Below are 18,459 nucleotides of genomic sequence, written 5' to 3'. Positions count from 1 at the left end.
GTAAGTAGGCGCCGGCCCAGCTCCCAGTCCCCCCTCCCCTGTTTCCGCCCGCGCCACTGCCGGCGCGCGGCCAGGTGGCTCGCGGCGGCGCTCCCCTCGCCGGTGATGGCCGGCCGGCGGCGCGGCTTGGCCGAGCCGCGGCCAGGGCGGCTGCGGAAGGCAGGGGCGGCTGGCGGCCGAGCAGGGTGCGCATGGAGGCGGGGCACAGGGGTACCCACGGCGTGGCAGCGGCGCACACGGGGCAGAGGCGGCGGCGCCGCATTCCCCGCCGGCGGGGTCCGGCCGACGGCGCTGCGGCGCGGGCCCATGGCCAGGACGGGCAGGCGGGTTCGATTTGGTCGGAGGGTGGCCGGAGGAGTGGGATCGACGGAGAGGGCGGAGCTCCGGTGAGCGGCAATGGTGGCCGGCGGTCTGCGGGCCCGATTCCGGCCGGGTTTGGGCACGGCCGAGCTCGGGAACGAGTGGAGAAGGCAAAGGGCGTGGCGAGAGAGGCTCTCGCGCGAAGGATTCGAGCGGGGCGGCGAGGAGATGGCCGGCGTAGCGAGCGACGGCGGCTCTGCTCGGTTTGGCTCGTCTCGAGCTCGAGCAGGAAGAAGGGGAGCGAATGAATCAGAACGCGGACGTCGAGGGGAGCGGCGAAGCTTCGAGGCGAGACGGCGTTCGCCGCGATGGTCGACGCGTGGCGTCGCCGGCGCGTCGCCAGTCGCAGTATGGGCGCCGGGGCGTCATAGTGCTGAGCACAGGAGAGCACAGTGAACGATTTTTGACCAAAATTGACTCGCGTTTGACCGCCCGAAACTCAAAATTCGATATAGGAACTTGAAATTTGGCCAGAATAAAAGTTGTAGAGCAAAAAAAGAGCTACAACTTTCTATTTGGGCGAAAGTTGATTTGGGGCTCGGATCAAGGAGAAAAACGTAGTCGAACACGGCTAAAACGATGTTTAACACGCGAACTCGGTTAACGCTAATGACGCACTTAAGCCATGATTAGTGATTAAACACGGGTTTAGCGAGCACAACTAACACATGGGTGTTACAGGCGATTCCGCCGCCGCAGCAGCTCAACGTCGGCGCCCAGCGCCACCGCTCAAACCTCGATCCGCCTGAGCCGTCCGATCGTGATCCGACGATGCAGATTACATCCAAACCCAAGTCAACAGATCCAATACCGGTCAACCCTAGATGTTTTGCAGAAAGACCCCTTGGTTTTGTTGAAATCAACCTGCGGTCCAACTTTATTCAAAAATATTTACAAAACAGCCCGATTTCTTTTGTTTTAAACCCTGTGCTTTTACAAATTAGAACCCACTGTCCAGGACCCTTTCTTTTGCAAGCTAGCCCCTGAAGTTTAGGTTTAATTACATTTTAGTCCCTGTTTTCTTCAAATCTAGCCCCTGGAGGTTCTAAACTCTTTCAATCAAGCCCCTGGAGCCCTGTTTTATCCATAGTTTCCATGTTTTAATTCCGTTTCGGTCTGTTCTCGTTGCTTTAGTTTCCTTTTCGCGTAAGCTATCGTTTCGTAGTGTCGTTCTGCCATAGTTTCTGTTTTGAAAATAAATATAAATTTAATTTGATTAATAATCTCTCAACTAGTTTTTCTGATTAAAAACTAATTAGATGTTTGCTCCGCTTTTTCATAAATTAGTGTTAACTTGATTAATACCGAAATCAAATGTGTTTCAATTTAATTTGTTAGTTCAACCTAAATTCTACGTTTAGATGCTCTCACGTATCTGTTCTCTAATTAATTGTTTAATTAGTGAAATTCTACATAGGTATTAAATAAAATTTGACTAAGTTTCACATCAATTTTATAAATGCAAATATAATATGAGTTAATTATAAACTGGATGCTTATTTCAAAATATACTTTACATGTGTTTTCTTAATTAAAACAAATCCAGCTTATATTTTCATTTCTTTTATAATTTTAAATCTCCCGATAGCTGTTTCTTTTCAATCTTAGCTCCGTTTTTCGAGTTCCTTGCGCGGTCGTAACCGTAGCAAGGAGCCATATCCTTTTGTATGCTCTTTTTAAGCCTTTCTTTTGTTTTGGTGTATTGTTCTTAGTTGTATTGTTTGCTTTGTATGTTGCCCGATGATTGCTTCGAGAAGAATGATCGTTGTTCGAAGCTTGAAGAATCAAGAATTCCAAGTGAGCAAGAGCTGAAGAGCAGTGAAGAGCAATAAGAGTAGCTTTTCGTTGGAGAAAGGCAAGTGACCCTAACCATACTTCTATTTATATTTTATTTACAAGAATACTTTGTTTAATTGGAACATGGAGAACCACCCAAAAAACAGTACAACCACAATACTATATGGCTCTAGTCTTGGCTGATTAATTAGAAAATTTAGCTTGTGACAGTCTTACCGAAAGGACAAGAGGGGCTGCATCGATGGGGTATAGCCCGGTCCTCTTGGGGTAGCGGCCTTTGCCAAGGAGCTGACCATTAGGGAGGGTTACGCTCTGCTTTGACTTGAAACCTTAGCGGGCTGTCATTTGTTAGGGAATCTTTGTAAAGGCCTCGTAGCGTCCCTATGCAATCATACCTCAGAAGTGTGGTATTGTGCCTAGCTAGCACATGTGTGGTTGGGTTCAAAGTTCTTCGGAACTTTTACGCGAATTGTGGTGAAAGTGTACAACCTCTGCAGAGTTAAAACTAACAGGTTATCCGTGCTCACGGTCAAGAGCGGCTTGGACCCTCACATGATTAATAAACTTAAAGATGGATATAAATCACATTCTGGTTATTTCTTGTGGCCTTGCTGAGTACCAACTATAAGTGTACTCACCCTTGCTTAGTGCTGCTCAGAAGAGAAAGTTGTTGTGAAGTCTTTTGAAGATGATGCTGAGTTCTAGGCATACGCAACCCTCGGTCGATTGCCTGTGAAGTTGAAGCCTTCGTTTCCAGGATAAGCTGTATAACTCTGATAGTCTTTAATTATTTTAATTCTCTTTTTCGTGATACTGTTACTGATTATTCACTTATAATATCTCTATATGTATGAAACTTGATCATGACATATATATAGTTATGTATTCGGTTTTGTTCTTAAAACCGGGTGTGACATTTTGGTGCGAGCACTGAAATTAACTAATTGATTAACAGAACAATGCCCTAATGAGAGATATATTCATCTTTTCTCTATCTCTAAAATATGTTTATAAAAACCAAGAACATCTATATTTCAAGATGGAGAGAGTATGTTCATATTTTTCAAAGTTAAATATTGATCTACATTTGGATGTAGATATTGGAGCTTGGAATCCAGAATTGGCATTGGCAGCTGCAAATGCCGGCTATTTGGATGTCCTGGAATTCAGAATCGGAAATCGAGCTTAATGCCAACTGGTATTCATCCCACCATCAATACTGATCCGGACCCCTCTGTAAGTCTGTATTCACTGGCATTCTCTTTTCCCTGTCATCTCACACCTCTTTCTCCCTCGCTCTAGGCCGGCGAGCCATGCCACCCTCCCCCTCTCGTCACAGGCAGACTGCGCACAGCATTCAACAACGGTTCTTCTAGCTGTATCTCCGTAGTCAGCACCAGGGTTTTTTTTACGACCAAACCGCCGCCCGCCGGTCTCGGTAAACTGGACTGGTTTGACCAGTTATCGAAAAAACTCGGCCAAATTCAAATTCCAAACCAAAAACGATAGTTCAACTGGTTTCTACCGGTTAGCCGCCCGGTTAGGCTAGCGAACTGCTCCGGTTTGAGCGGTAACTGGGGATTTGAATAAAAAACCGATGGTTTTAAAGTGGTTCCCCGGTGTGAAATAACGAAAATTTTAGCATGAGCTATGCACATATTAATGTAAAAGACCACACCAAAGCAACAATTTATAGTCATGCATACAAATACAATAGTAATAAGCGTGCATACAAATACCGTAGTCATAAGCGTGCATACAAATACCATAGTCATAATCGTGCATATACTGATACACATCAATAAAAGTTCAACATATGAATGGGAAGACCCCCATTTGGGACGCGATTTGGTATTCGGCGGTGGACATCACAGCGATACCTCGCACTCTAAGCAGCTCAGTCTTGTAGTGTTGCCATGTTTGGCCCGTCCACGCCGATGTTGTCTCCCATTACTGAACTAATATAGTGTAAAAATGGGGGTCTTCCCATTCGTACACCCATCTCGTCGATGGCTGTATGCTGATGTCAGATATGGGATAGTGAAAAGACTGCGAGGTATCGCTGTAGGAGGAAGAAGAGTACTGTGGAGTGTCGTAGTCCGTCGGTTCAACCGTTCTCCTCTACGATTGCGGTGCTCCATGGTCGATGTCCTGAGTAGCATGTGTGAACTGAGTCTCTCCTACAATCAACCATATATCATAATTAGTACTCATAGTCAGAAACATGTGTGTATATGTAGGTGCAATGTATACCTGTGAAACGAACACCACCAGCACCACCACTACAACCAGCACCACCACCACCACCACTACCACCACCACCACCACCACCAGCATCAGCACCGTCACTATCATCACCATCATCAACTGAGCTGCTATCCTTAGACTCCTGATACGGTGGACTACGCTCACCATTGCCATCATCAGTTTCGGTGTCGCTGCTCACTGGTTTTACTACTGCTTTGTCTTTTCCTTTTTGACGCTTCGGGTCACCCTTCGTAGGCCCCTTCTGGAACTTCCTCTTCTCTAGGTGAGTGTCACCCACATGTTTACGTGCCCAATTGCTGATGCAATCATCCCCCGTAGCCTCACGTAGATATGAGAGGTTTATTTGATCTCTGACAATATGGGACGGGAGAGGGACGTCTCCGTCATCATCATCCTCGTCGAACCACTACCCCCTCTATGCTCGTATGCATCTCCTCTCTGTTCCACCCCTCATTGGTACTCTGCTTCCGCTCTCGATAGGTCCATGGCACGCTGCAGCTGAGCCTCCTCATCTTCTTCTTCACTGGGATAGTTTCCCTCCGTTGCAGCCTTCTGCCGTCTCAACCTCTCTCGAGCCCGGTCAGCAGTTGCCTTCTTAGCCCTTTCAATGTCACGCTGAAAGAACTCCCGCACATCTAGTGGCACATTCCTGCAATGGACCACCTCCGCCCCGCGCCCAGCCAAATGTTGTTTCAATCTAGTCGCACAACCTCCTCCTTTCTGCGCACGATAATAGTTGCATCGCCATCCGGGATAAAGATTTTCACCATGTTCCCATACAACATCTTTATCTTTGCCTGACATTGTCTATCTGCATAAATGGACAACAAAAATATATCAATCACATAAATAAAATCCTAAATACACCTAAGTCATACACCTAAATCTTACCTAAATCCTAAAACAAATCATCTAATATTCTAAATCAACTCATAGGGTAAAAAGATATCGAGTTCATACCTTATAAAATCCTAAATATACCTAAGTCATACACCTAAATCTTACCTAAATCCTAAAACAAATCATCTAATATTATAAATCAACTCATAGGATAAAAAAAATTCGAGTGCATATCTTGTACGGCCGGGCCGGCTTACCGGAGCTTCCGCCCGGCTAGTCGCGCGCTCCGGGCGGTTGGCCGGCTGTGAGCGCCGGTCGCGACGTGGGGGCGGCAGAGGGGTCGCAGCGTGGGGGGCGGGTAGGGTTCTGGGGTGCGGCGTGAGTTCTGGGTCTTCATAGGGTCGTCGGCGCATTCGGGCCAAAATGGACCTTAATGGGCCGGTCCATTTTTTTCTTTTTTCTTTTTAACTTCACATGCCCGCAAAGTATACTAAATGAACGAATATTTGAAAAAATTTGATACTATTAGATTTGTCGCAACTTGAAGTATTTTTAGAATTTTTTTGAGAATTTTTCATTTTTTGAATTGGGCCGGTTTTAAACCGGCCGGTACCGAACCGGTCCGGAAACCGCGGTTACCGGTGTCACCGGTCCGGACCGGTTCCGGTCGGGGAAAAAAACTGTGGTCAGCACCACCCCCGACCGCGCCACAGGCCCGCAGTAATGCCGCCGACGCCGCGGAAGCGGAAGGCGCCGCCGCGTTGTAACCGGTCCGGACCGGTTCCGGTCGGGGAAAAAAACTGTGGTCAGCACCACCCCCGACCGCGCCACAGGCCCGCAGTAATGCCGCCGACACCGCGGAAGCGGAAGGCGCCGCCGCCCAAGACGCGGCGGCGGCCGCGGTCCCTCTCCCGCCTGGAGTTCCAGTCGCCGGCGGACGGCGCGTGGTACGACGCGCGCGTGGCGGTGCAGCGCGGCGCGCTTCGCGTCATGTACGAGGAGTTCCCCGAGGAGCAGGACGAGTGGTACGACCCCGCGGCGCTGGCATCCTCCGCCTCCGCCGCGCGCGACGTCGCCGCGCTCCGCGCCAGGTTCCGCGCGGCGTCGCCGCCCCTGGAGGACGTCCGGTGCCGCGACCTCCGCGCCGGCGCGCCGCTCTGCGTCTCCTGCCCGCTCGACGGCGGCCTGCTCAAGTTCTTCGACGCCGTCCTCGAGTCCGTACGTCCCTCCCTGATCCTTACACATCCAGACGGCGGCGCTTGTTGTTTGGTGTTTGAGGCTGCAGCGAACGCTGGACGAACTGACGTGCAGGTCGTGCCCGGGGCCCACGGGATCGTGGACGGCGAGGAGCGGTGCGCGTGCCGTTTCACGGTGCGGTGGACGCGGGGGGGGGGGGGGGGGGGGGGGGCGCCTGGAGCAGGGAGGAGGTCGGCGTCGAGCGGGTCTGCTGCGTGCAGCCCTCGCCGGTGCAGGACCCGGTGCTCAAAGAGTTCCTGGACGGCGTGACCAAGCTGCTCGGCGATGGCACCAGCGGGAGTGTGACGGCGTCTGACGAGATCGGGGACGTCGCCGCAGCGGAAGGCGGCGTCCCTGCGGACGCGCCGCCCGGATTTTACCGGAAATTTGGGGCGAGAAAGTAGGCAAGGAGCAAGCGTCTTGTTGCTCATGGTTTTGCGGCTTGGCTTTGCATTAGTTGTCTCCGACCTGTGTGTTGCTCCAACAAATCATGTGCGCATTTTGTCTTGGGCTTATCTTCTCTTCGAAATCCTGTATCCTCTTGGCCTGAGTATTAAAAATGAAACTAGTCTTCTATTCATCATTACTGCTACTGTCTCAGCTTGGTTATCTAACGAACAAAAACTAGGAAATGTCTAAAGCACAATGCGGATACAACATAACTGAGAAAGAAAAACAGGTTCTTTATCACATAACAGGTAGACAGCAAATATATAGTAACAAGAAACAACAGAACTGGGCACTGCATCGTCTGAATTTGTTTGTTTCATCGATGACGAAGGCATGTTTCCAAACCAGCAAGAGTGTCTTGTATGGAAACGGGATTTCTATTCATCCAATGTCTGGCGCCCAGAGAGCATGCATTGAGAAGTTTTGTCAGGATTAACTTCTCTTATGCCGCACAATTAGCATGACATCCTATGGAGCATTGTGATGATCAACCAAAAAAGGGCATAATGAATGAATATCATCATAGGACACAACTGGAGAACCTAGTAACTGGAGAACCTAGTAAAGTCGTTTACGGCAGTCAGGAGTACCACAGTGGCAGGCCAACTTCACGATTTGGCCATCTGCCCCTGTGACACTGTCCAGGTGATACCCGTAGTCGTACGAGAGCTCCTGCAACAGTTTACACATAACTTTGGTTCAGTAACAGCGGGCAGAAGGATTACATGATAGTCAGGTCCACAAAACATTTTATTTTGACAAAAGTGCGAATCAGCAGCAGGTGCAAGTGCAACAGCAGGAAGATAAAAGGCATTTTATGATCACTGGCTGTACAAATGATACATGATGACCTTATTTTAATTCAATAAGTTTAAGGTGAGACAACCATGCATGTTCAAAGGCAACTTATGTATGAGCGCAGTTGAAGTTTCTTTTAATAGACAGAAAAATATGATTGAGCAATGGAAATAAAAGTAGCATGAAAAAAAAAGAATCAATCATTAGAATGACTAATAATCTTAAGGTCACATTGCTAAATCCTGTTGGTTGGACATGTGTGATTTAAACCTCGCTGAATTTCTAGATAAATATGTTTTCACATATCCATCAGAAAGGGAAAAGGCGATGATGGCTCACCTGAAATGGGGGTATGGTATCAGCTGCAAAAAGCATAATTTTTGCTAGCTTGACATCGCTATGTGAGCTCAAGACACACTGAATGAAAAGATTAGGTTGGCAACTGTGATTTATGAACCTAGCAATGTTGCCAACAGAACCAGCATCAATGCAATATTCAGGAGCTTGAGATGCCTCCAAGTCATGCTCAGAATTAAGTGATGCTATGTGAAGTTCTGAGCCGGCCCTTTGCTGCAGAAAAAAATAATTAAACAATAATTATCTTTTATAGAAGGAAAACTAATGACAATTTAAAGCAGGAACGAAGTAGTTCAGCAGTTTTAATATTTCTTCTGCTTTATTGATCTCAATAAATAAAACAAAACTTATGAAACTAGCAGCCAGGAGTTGATCTTTCTGTTGCAAGTAGACAGGCAACAGAAACCAATAGAGTAAGACTACGTTGTCTAGTGCTAGGAAAATCAAGGCTTTTGTCCAAAAAACAAATGAGTCAAGGTTAGATTGGTTCCACTTCCCAAAAAGAAACTAAGCACATAAAAAAAGTCCACTACAACAGCTCTGCCTAACCAAAAAGACAAAAGAAAACATTGGATACCTCTCTTCCATCCAGGCCTTTAATTGTTTGAAGACAATCTATATCAAATATGTAGTTGTTCTCCAGAAATCCTTCGACTTCCGTAGTCCTCCTTAATACCCCAGTGTACTCACAAATTAGGGCTCCAGGAAGAATAGTGTCCCACGTCCTAACACCCCAACCTTTTGCTTCTGTCTTGAATACCTGGATTCACAGTTCAGTAAACATGGAAGATAACGACTGAGGATGGTAACCGAAATGATAGGAAGACTAACAAAATAATAACCTCTAGGCGATACTTCAATCCTTGCTGGGAGGTTCTATTAACACAGTTGCAGTGGCAGGTACAGTTAGTACTTAGTACCACACTCATAGATAACAGCTTTTGGCTCCACTAACCTGAAGGTTAACCAAATGGTTAAAAAATAGAGTAGAGTAAAAGAATGTTTGAAAAAACAATCCTTAATCGCATGATGGCACTACCCTGCTCCCCAACACCCACCCACACATTGAAAGTAACTGTTTACTGTCAACATGTTCCCACAGCCAGCAAAACACAACGAAATCTTAAGCAGGAAATCTTACCTTCCAACACTGTTATGTTTAGAACCAGTCCGGTTCGCATCTTTCCTTTGTGTGGACACATAAGGAAGATCAGAACCATTGCGCTTAGCACACAAGCAATGCTCAGAGGTAGAACAATCTCCACTGCAATTACAACCGATTTTATCAATTGGTATCTTGATATGTTCTGGAATCTGCAGTGACTTGGAGTACACGAAGCCTACAAGGTGTGAAGTCACGGAATAGATCAAACTCTGTTCAAGGGTTCTTTGACATTTTGTTAACAGTGAAGAAACACTTATCAATCAAATATTAAAGTTGCAAGAAGTCAAAAGATCAAATAATACCAAACATTAAAAGAAGCAAGCAACCTCCAAAAATAAGCAGAGAAAAAAAAGCAAAAATTGCATAACTCAAATAATAATAAAAAAATGCAACAACGATATAACATTGGATAAGAAACTTCTGTAAAGGTTTGTAGCGTACCTGATGGAGGAACAGGAGGATTATCAACTAAATTTGTAGCAGGAATGGGAAAGTTCTCCTGACCATTAGAAATGTCTGCACAGACCAACCTATTGAAATAAAAAAAATGGCTTGAGATGTCAAAGGAAAATTTAATGCTCACAGCAAAAGATTAAACTGAGAAATTTGTATAGTAGATGAGTGAATGAGCAACACACCCAGGCAATTCAGGTATTGGCATGGGAACATTTCCACGGGTAAACAGTACCTGCTCAAGTATGTGTTTAAAAAAATAAAGGCCATCAAATAGAATGGGATAAAAGCATAATGATCAAAGGAAACGACAAAGTGGAACAGAAATAGTATAAACAAATGCTGCTTTAAAATTATGAACTTTAGTACAATAAGCAATCAGTCCACACTCCACATTAGATGTTATGTACATGAATTATAGAGGAATCTTCCATCAAGGAATGTAATCCCTAAGCTTCACGCCCATTGTATATCTTGTCATAACATCATTATCATCATCAAGACTGAAAGAGCTGAAGTGGAGGATTTACTAGCAGTAAGAGTATTGCAGCCTGAAGTGGAGGATTCTCACATCTGGAAATTCTCAGTATCTGGACAATATTCAGCAAAATCAGCATATGATGCAATGTTCATTGGAGCCATTCATTTCCAACCTCGCGAAAGGATATGGAAGAGCTGGGCCCCAGGTAAATGCAAACTTTTTATGTGGCTGGTTGCTCATAAAAGGTGCTAGACGGCTGATCGGCTTGCTAAAAGAGGATTGTCACATCCAGAGAAATGCCCCGTGTTATCAGGAAGAGGATTGTCACATCTAAATTTTCTTGTGTCTTTGCGCGCCAGACCTAGTTTGAAATCCTGCAAGGGCTTGGTCTGCAAGTGCTTGCTCCCTAATTGGAGGATCCTTCATTTGAGGAATGGTGGCACAAGGTGAGCAGTAAAGTCAGTGGTCAGGTCCAAAAGGGGCTAAACTCAATCATTATCTTAGGGCTTCTCCAGTGAGGGAGAAAAAGCGATGCATGGGCTTGTGTGGAAGCAGTATGAATCGAGTTGACCACTGGAGTATATCGAAGCATAGAGGGGGGAGAGAGAGAGAGTCGATGCATATCTTTGCATCGGTTCATAGCAAATAGAAAAATGAATCCAGCCCCTCGGACAGAGTGCACAGATAGCAACTGCAAATAAAAAATCAATATCCAGTGAGTGAAGGGGATGGATCATGGTTTGATGTGGGCACCACATCATTGCAGAAGCATGAATCAATTTCTGAAGAATTCGACTCTAAGCATATGTGGCTGAGACTTTTTCCTATGCATCGAATCGCTGCTGCAGATGCCCTTAGTGGCCTGGTCGTTATGGAATCATCGAAATCGATGTGTCTTTGATGGTCTTCAACCTAACCTAAATGGACTTCTGTCCAGAATTAGAGAGGAGCTGCACTTGTGGGGTTCAGCAGGGGCTCGAGGAATTAGTTATCTCCTCACCCTGCTACCTAATGATTAGGTTGTTTGGTGTTTCTCCTTTAGGTCAGGTCCTGCCTGTTTTGAGGGTATAATGTTATCTTGTGTGTGTTGGTTTTTTTTTTTTTGGGGGGGGGGGGGGTCAGGTTTTCCCCCTCCAAAAAACTGTGTACCTGGGTGTCTCACCCCCTTTTTTTCCTAATACATTGACATGCAGATCTCCTGCGTGTTCGAAAAAAAGACTAGTGTGCTACAGTACAACTGAACTAAAAGATTGTTTAAGATAACAACGAATACAAATACAAATTTGGGCAATTATCTTTGGCATATTAGAAAACATCTGAACAAAGAGACAATAAACGAATGTGAAATAACTTGCAGTCCAGGGTCCTAAAAGGCACGACAGGAAAAATAAAGTATGTAGCCTCCTGATTCCCAGAAAGTAGACAACCCAACAGCTTCCTGATTTTCATATTTCCAACTTATATTTTTCATTCAGTTTCTATGTACACTTCTAAACTTCTTTCTTCATAAACCTGTCACAACCTCCCCACCAGCATGACTGACTGTCATATTCTAATCGCTAGCTATGTGTACATGACATTTCATGGCTAGATAGTTGCAATCAGGATCTTCAACACTGTCCTAATCAATACAGTCCACAGTCTAATGCACTAATGCTCATACAATTGTTCTTATGCAGCAAGAAATGATGATAGGATCAGCGATCCTACCGCGGCTGCGTAGGTTGTAGGGGTGCGAGAGAGGAGGGCGAGGCTTGGGCAGTCGCCGGCGTTGAGGTGCCGTGGCTGCGAGGGGCGAGCGCTGGAGACGGCGGCGGCGGCTGCGTGGAGTGTGTGAGGGCAGGGAGAGAGACACGAGGGTTTGGGGTGGCCCCGTGAGGCCAACTGAGATTAATTCTCAGCCTGCTTTTTCTTCCAAACAAGTGTATCCTATATAACTTACAATAGTCTCAACTTATGGAAATAAACTTCACGCCTAAGGAAACAACGATTGTGGCTCTCCTAGCCACTTGTGCGCCGCCGACGCTGGTACGTGATCAACCGCGGCGGATGCGCAGGTTGAGGCGCATGAGCCGGCTGGGCCTGGGCCCTAACAAATGAAGAGCTGAACGTAAGCTTTGCTGTAACATACCTGAGAAGTTGTTAAAGGTGGTTGGCCTTCAAGCCGTTTCAATCTATATTTGAAAACCAAATGCCCTTGCACTCCTTTTTGTGGCCAGTACCCCACAACCTATGGGAAAATTTTATAATTTATTAAATAAGTCATTCCAAAGCACTACTATGACTATAAGACGAGTTTAGCTTCAGAATCAGTAAACATATATGTGACAAACATGATAAATTTGTGTGTTTCAGTGATGCACTAGTTTAGTTATCATCAGATTGCTACCCAAACTTTCTGATGAGGATTACTACTGGCTTCAAGAGATTTTCCAACAAAACAAGTTTACCGGAGGTTGCACGAAAAGTAAAAGAAGACATTGTGCAACGAAGATGTCATGCTGCTGTCTTGATCACCCTTAGGGAAATTCTATTGTGATGCAATTCTTTTAGCTGGTGGAAGTCTAGGCCATGTCTTAGCCTGCGACTGGCATTCTGTTAAACTCTTTTTCTACCTATAACAAAAGGCAGAGCTCCTGCCACTTTGCTTCAAATTTTCTTTTCTGTTTTCTGTTTTTTAGACAAGATTATCATGTAAACCTAATGTAAGAAACCTTTGGATGAAAATGCATATATTTCATGACAAGACAAAATAGAATGGTCACTTAAGAGAGCTAGTTCAAACTTTCAAAATAAATACTTAGCATTGGACAAATATGTGCCAATAAGATCATTTGAGACATGAAACCTTATACAGCCCATCATAAGTGTAAACTTTTCCAGAATAGCTGCTCTTTTCAACATGTCCACGAATAACACGTACGGGATTTACCATTATCCTTGCTGTTCTGCAGGGTCAGCAGAAAAAAGGTTATTATGAAAAATTACACCCCCCCCCCCCTCCCCCAAAATAAGAATGTAGAATTTGCAAAGAAAAGTGCTAGCTAAATTTTGAAAAATAATGACTGGTATCCAACATTGCTAAGACAACAATAAAGAAAAGAAAAGAAATACCAGCATAATTATGAGGTAGTCATGACACGAAATAAAGAGAGAATGGTGGCTCTAGATAAAATTTATACAATAGAAATATCCTATCCTCATCCCAATTTGGGTAATCATCCGGATGGAGGCAGTCAACAGGTCAACAGGGTCTGGATGGAAGGGCAACTGTGAAAAGACAACAGGGATGTTTAATCAGAATATAAGATCAAGGGAACCATGAGAACTAACTTTCAGTGCCAAGTTTCCACAAAGCAATTTTTGTGCCGTTATCTGTTGACGGTTGCCAAGCAAGTTGTTCCCACCTTGGCCAGTGTAAATAATTTCATTTGCATTATCAAGATCATCTTCATATACACCTGACAATACGATGCAGGTTGCAAGTGGGAAAGTAAAGTCCTCACATCCTTTCTGCATAATCAATGGAAAAGACTATTGCATAAATAAAACTTTCTTATGGTAAAGTTAAAGACGATGTAACATAAGCCAGCCACATGCATGTCATATGAACAATGTGAAAAGATAAGTATAAATATTTTTTATTAACTCAACATTTAGCATTTATTGAGTTGTATGCACCAACCAATTCAACCCAAAAACTTAAGCTGATGGGAAGAGGTGGGCAATTCACTTATACTTCACTCCCCCTCATGTGCAGGCTCCGCCAGACCTCAAATGTGGAAATAGGATTCGGCTGCAATTATTTTATTTAGTTGCGTCCGCCAGGATTCGAAATCAAGACCTCTAGCCCTGATATCATATTGAGTTGTATGCACCAACCAATTCAACCCCAAAACTTAAGCTGATGGGAAGAGGTGGGCAATTCACTTATACTTCAACAACGTGAACTAAATAAAACTCAACAATAGGTGAGACTCCACTGGGCTTTGCCCTAAGAAGGTATTGTGCTCCAAACCCATGTTGGGATAGGAGTTTCAACAACTCCCAAAGTTCAACCTCTGCCCACCGTAAGAAGCTTGACAAATTTAATCAACTTGCTAGAAAACATAACAAAGGCCACCAGATCTGGAGTTTGTATGCTAAATTAAAGGTGGTTTAAATATATATATTTAGACTAACATAGAAACAAGATAATTCACCCATACTTAAAGTAGGAAGAAGATCCTATATGTATGCTCAATGCATTCTCTAGTTGCAGCAAAGATATTCTAGTTTAGGAAGGAGATCCTTGTTTTTCATCATAAGTAATGACTATCAATTGGATGTACTGTGGATAAGTAAAAGTGCATTAGCATTAAGCCAAGAAGTTTGGATTTCTTTCCAACTACAATTAGGGCTCTTTTCACAGCAAGCGTATATTCCGATTTCTGCCCACGTTATTTCAAGGAACACGAAAAAAATTGTGTAAGATATGCACATGACTATTAATATAAGAATATAATTGCCAATTATCACTTAGTACTTTGCACTACATGTAGAAAAGTGCCATGAACAAAGTAATGCTGAAGCTTTAACAAATTCAACATTGTGGAATAACACATTAATGTCAGTGTTTATACGTAATCCTTAAATAACACATTAGCTAGGAAGCCTTTTACAACATGAAAAGGTGTTGAATTATATAAGTTCATAATGAACCTTTTTTTAAAAAAAATAAGAAAACATGTAGGAGGAAAACATGTAGGAGGAACAAGGTGTGCCATTAATCACAAAAAGACACCCAATTTGTGTCAAAGGACGTGAGAGGTCAAGGCATGCATCCGCTCCTTTAACCACGTGAACTATCCCTGTTCCCATACTTAACCTATTTTGTCTTATAATCTGCAGAGAATAGAGTACATGCTGAAGCAGTTCCTACCTTGATATCAAATTTCACAAGTGCAACTGAACCATGACTCTTAAAAATGGATCAGTGTAACAGTACAGACTAGAACTATTACTAATCTTATATATCTGCAGCTGAAGTATGAATATTCATTCAAATAGAATTACCTCATCTTGGTATTCCGTACCCATGTAATCTATACCCTTCAGCCAATGGCTGTGAATGCCTAGAGCAACCATCTCGGCACGTGAGTAGAACTGATCCCCAACCTCAATCCCTACAAGAATGGAGACATTTATAAGCTTTAACTTGTAAACTAATATAAAGAAAGTAACAACACAAACAAAAACTACTGGATTATTCTGTAAAATATTTTCTAATTGAAAATGAAAGATACACTAACCTGGTAAATGACCTATCATTTTCTCTCGATAAAGTACAGCACCACTTTCTTGCATCTGTTTTTACTTTTAAGAACCCCGTAAGTTCAACAGATCAATAAAAATATAATTTTGAAAAACATCACTAATAGAAACATGCCTTCTTAAGTGCTTTCAGATCAGGTCGTTTGGATGCTCGTTTTGCTTCCTGGTAGTTACCATTAGCTTGGCTGTTACAACCCTACATTCACAAGATGCAAATAAAATTTAGATAATTTTACCTGGAATTTCAGGCACATGAAACAAGTATCAAGTTGCAAAACTGAGAAGAAAAATCAAGTGCCTTGTAGGGGCCAGTAGGATATGTGCATGTATGCTTGACCTTTGGTTTATGGCCTCTATTACTTCCATTTGGACCTCTATTGACATGTTGCATTGCCAGAGTCATGGTTCTCCCATACTCACCAGGTATCTACATTTTGGCACATAAAAAAAGTAAAAAAACATATAGGTATTTGTAGAAATAACAGGTTGCTCTACAAAAAAAAAACATTCATGACTAAATGCCATATAGCACTAGCTACAAAAGCAGCATATTAGCAAGTTTCAAATTAAAGACATGCTTAGGTAACATAGAGAAACAAATAATTAACTATGAGGTACTCACCTAATCTGCTTCTATATATTAGTCTATTAAGAGAAAAGGTTGCAGGCATACAGAAAACAAGCAAATGCAACCATGAAACCATTCAGAGGAAAGACCGATATAACAAACAACTATATGTTATTTGTTCCATTGCACACAACAAATTTCAGAATAAAGATACATTCAAATTAAGTTGCAAATAAACAAATGCATCTACAAAGCCATTCAGAAAGAAAGAAAGAACGGTTTAGAACAAATAAAGATATGAAATTCATTGCATTACACATGGGCACACATAATATTTCAGAATGAAGATATGTTCAACTCAAATAATTACAACATCAAAACAATGAATAGGAAAATCTGCCCCTTATACTCAAATAAAAATAGCTTCGATCTACAAAACCATTTGGAATGAAGATTATATGCATCCATGTACAAAATTGATATGGTACTATGATCAGTTTATTATGGTTAGAATTCAGAATTTTGAGTAAGATGAGCAAGCGCAAGCAAGGTATGATTCACTATGTTTTACAGACATAGTACATTTCAAGATAAAGATAATACGATGCAGCAGCACATGAAAGAAAACAAGTAACTACAAGCTTTATAACATCAAATATGTCTTTTGAGCATTGAAGTATAAGCTACTTGCACTTTTTTGCATAGTAGATCAATATGGTGTCTGAGCCAAAAGTTTCAAGTTTTGAGTCCTAGCTCACGTAACTTAAAATAAAGAATTGGACCTCACTCCTACTTTCACATTTGGGGCTTATTTAGGGCTTATGTGAGGCTAACATGATGCGAGTATAAGTGCATTGGCACCCTTTTCCCGTCAGTTTAACAATTTATGGTTAACTGACTGACACATTATAAATAGCTCAATATTGAAGCACAGACACAGTAGATGCTATCTAGTAAATGACTATTAAAATTTCACATGTAACATAGACTCGAGGTATAATGTTTCTGTAGTTGAATCATGTGAAAGAATTAGAATGGAACTACACAACTCTGCTCTATAAACCTGGATATACTACAAACATATGAAAACTAACATGCTGAGTCTATGAACCAGATTTTACGCTTTCAAGACGAATCTAGGTACAAGAAATTTGTCTTACAGCCTAACTGATTAATGCAACACAACATCACAACCAAACCTGACGTTTGAGGAGCTTGAACGCCTTGAGATTTTGCCTTACGGACTCTGCTCTCCGTTGCTCCTCCTGCATACGACACAAATCATGTCAGGCTAAAAATAGACAGACAACGACAAAATTAACAAAAGGAGGGAACCTGAACAAAGTGGAGGTAGTTTCTGCTGAACGCCCGCAGCGTCTCCTTCACCCGCAGCCTCCAGCACTTGCCGACGCCGCCGCGCTTGTCGGACCCGCCGTCCGTGGACGCCACCTCCTCCTCCGCGTCCTCGATCAGCGGAAACGCCTTTCCCACCGCCGTCACACTCGGCGCGGCGCCGGTCATGCGCCGCTTCCTACCATGCTCCTGCGCCACCGCCTCCTCGACCTGCAGGATCGCTGGCTCAACCTTGACCGCCGCCGCCGCCGCCGCCTCGGCAGACACCCCGCGCCCCCTCTTCCTTCCGCGCCAGGACTCAAGATTCTTCGCCCGGCCGCCGCCGTCGTTCCTCCAGCGAGGCGCGCGGCGCCCGTCGAGCTCCTTATAGCTCGGGTACCCCTTCTCGGCGTACCGCGCGCTCCGCGGGCGGCACGGCGCCGCTGCGGCGCCCGCAATCACCATGGTGGTGGCCGAATCGCGCGAAGCCTCCCTCCTCACGGCCGGCGTGGGTTTTGGGAGGGAGGAGCGAGACGTGACGAGACGGCCGAAACGAGTAAGAAAAGAGTGGGAGGCTCTGCCTTTAACCATTTGCGGGAATGCGTGGCGATTGTACAACCCTGCCCTTGGGACTTGGGAGGAACCGAGGAAGGTGATGTGCTGAAAAAAGATGTTTGAGTGGAGCTTTTTGTAAGCTATAATTTTTCTTCCATCAAGCAATACTGTTATTTATTTTTTTTCCAAAAATAATACACATATTTCTTTTCCTTCCATAAAATAATGATGTCAATTAATATCCTTCCAAAACCATTAAGCAACAATGCCATTTATTTTTCTTCCATAAACAATGATGTCAATTATTATTCTTCCAAAAGAAAAAATGACGTGAATTATGAGTTAACGTATGTGCAAAGAAAAATCTGTGTATACTAAAGGAAAGTAATACGTTAATACATGTCTTTTTTTCCTTCCATAAACAATTATGTCAATTATTATACTTCCAAAAGAATATAAGTCAATGTTGTGCAAAAAAAAGTATGT

General features: G+C 43.7%; 2 pseudogenes; one reads left to right on the top strand and one right to left on the bottom strand.

Annotated features, from left to right (window-relative positions):
* Positions 1 to 6,091: 6,091 nt before the first annotated feature.
* Positions 6,092 to 7,110, top strand: LOC120665647 (annotated as a pseudogene).
* Positions 7,111 to 7,164: 54 nt separating this feature from the next.
* On the bottom strand, positions 7,165 to 17,949 carry LOC120665646 (annotated as a pseudogene).
* Positions 17,950 to 18,459: the final 510 nt, after the last annotated feature.

Source organism: Panicum virgatum, chromosome 3N (assembly GCF_016808335.1).
Source record: "Panicum virgatum strain AP13 chromosome 3N, P.virgatum_v5, whole genome shotgun sequence".
NCBI lineage: Eukaryota > Viridiplantae > Streptophyta > Magnoliopsida > Poales > Poaceae > Panicum > Panicum virgatum.
Note: the sequence above shows the minus strand (reverse complement) of the source record. Positions and strands in the feature narration are given on the sequence as shown.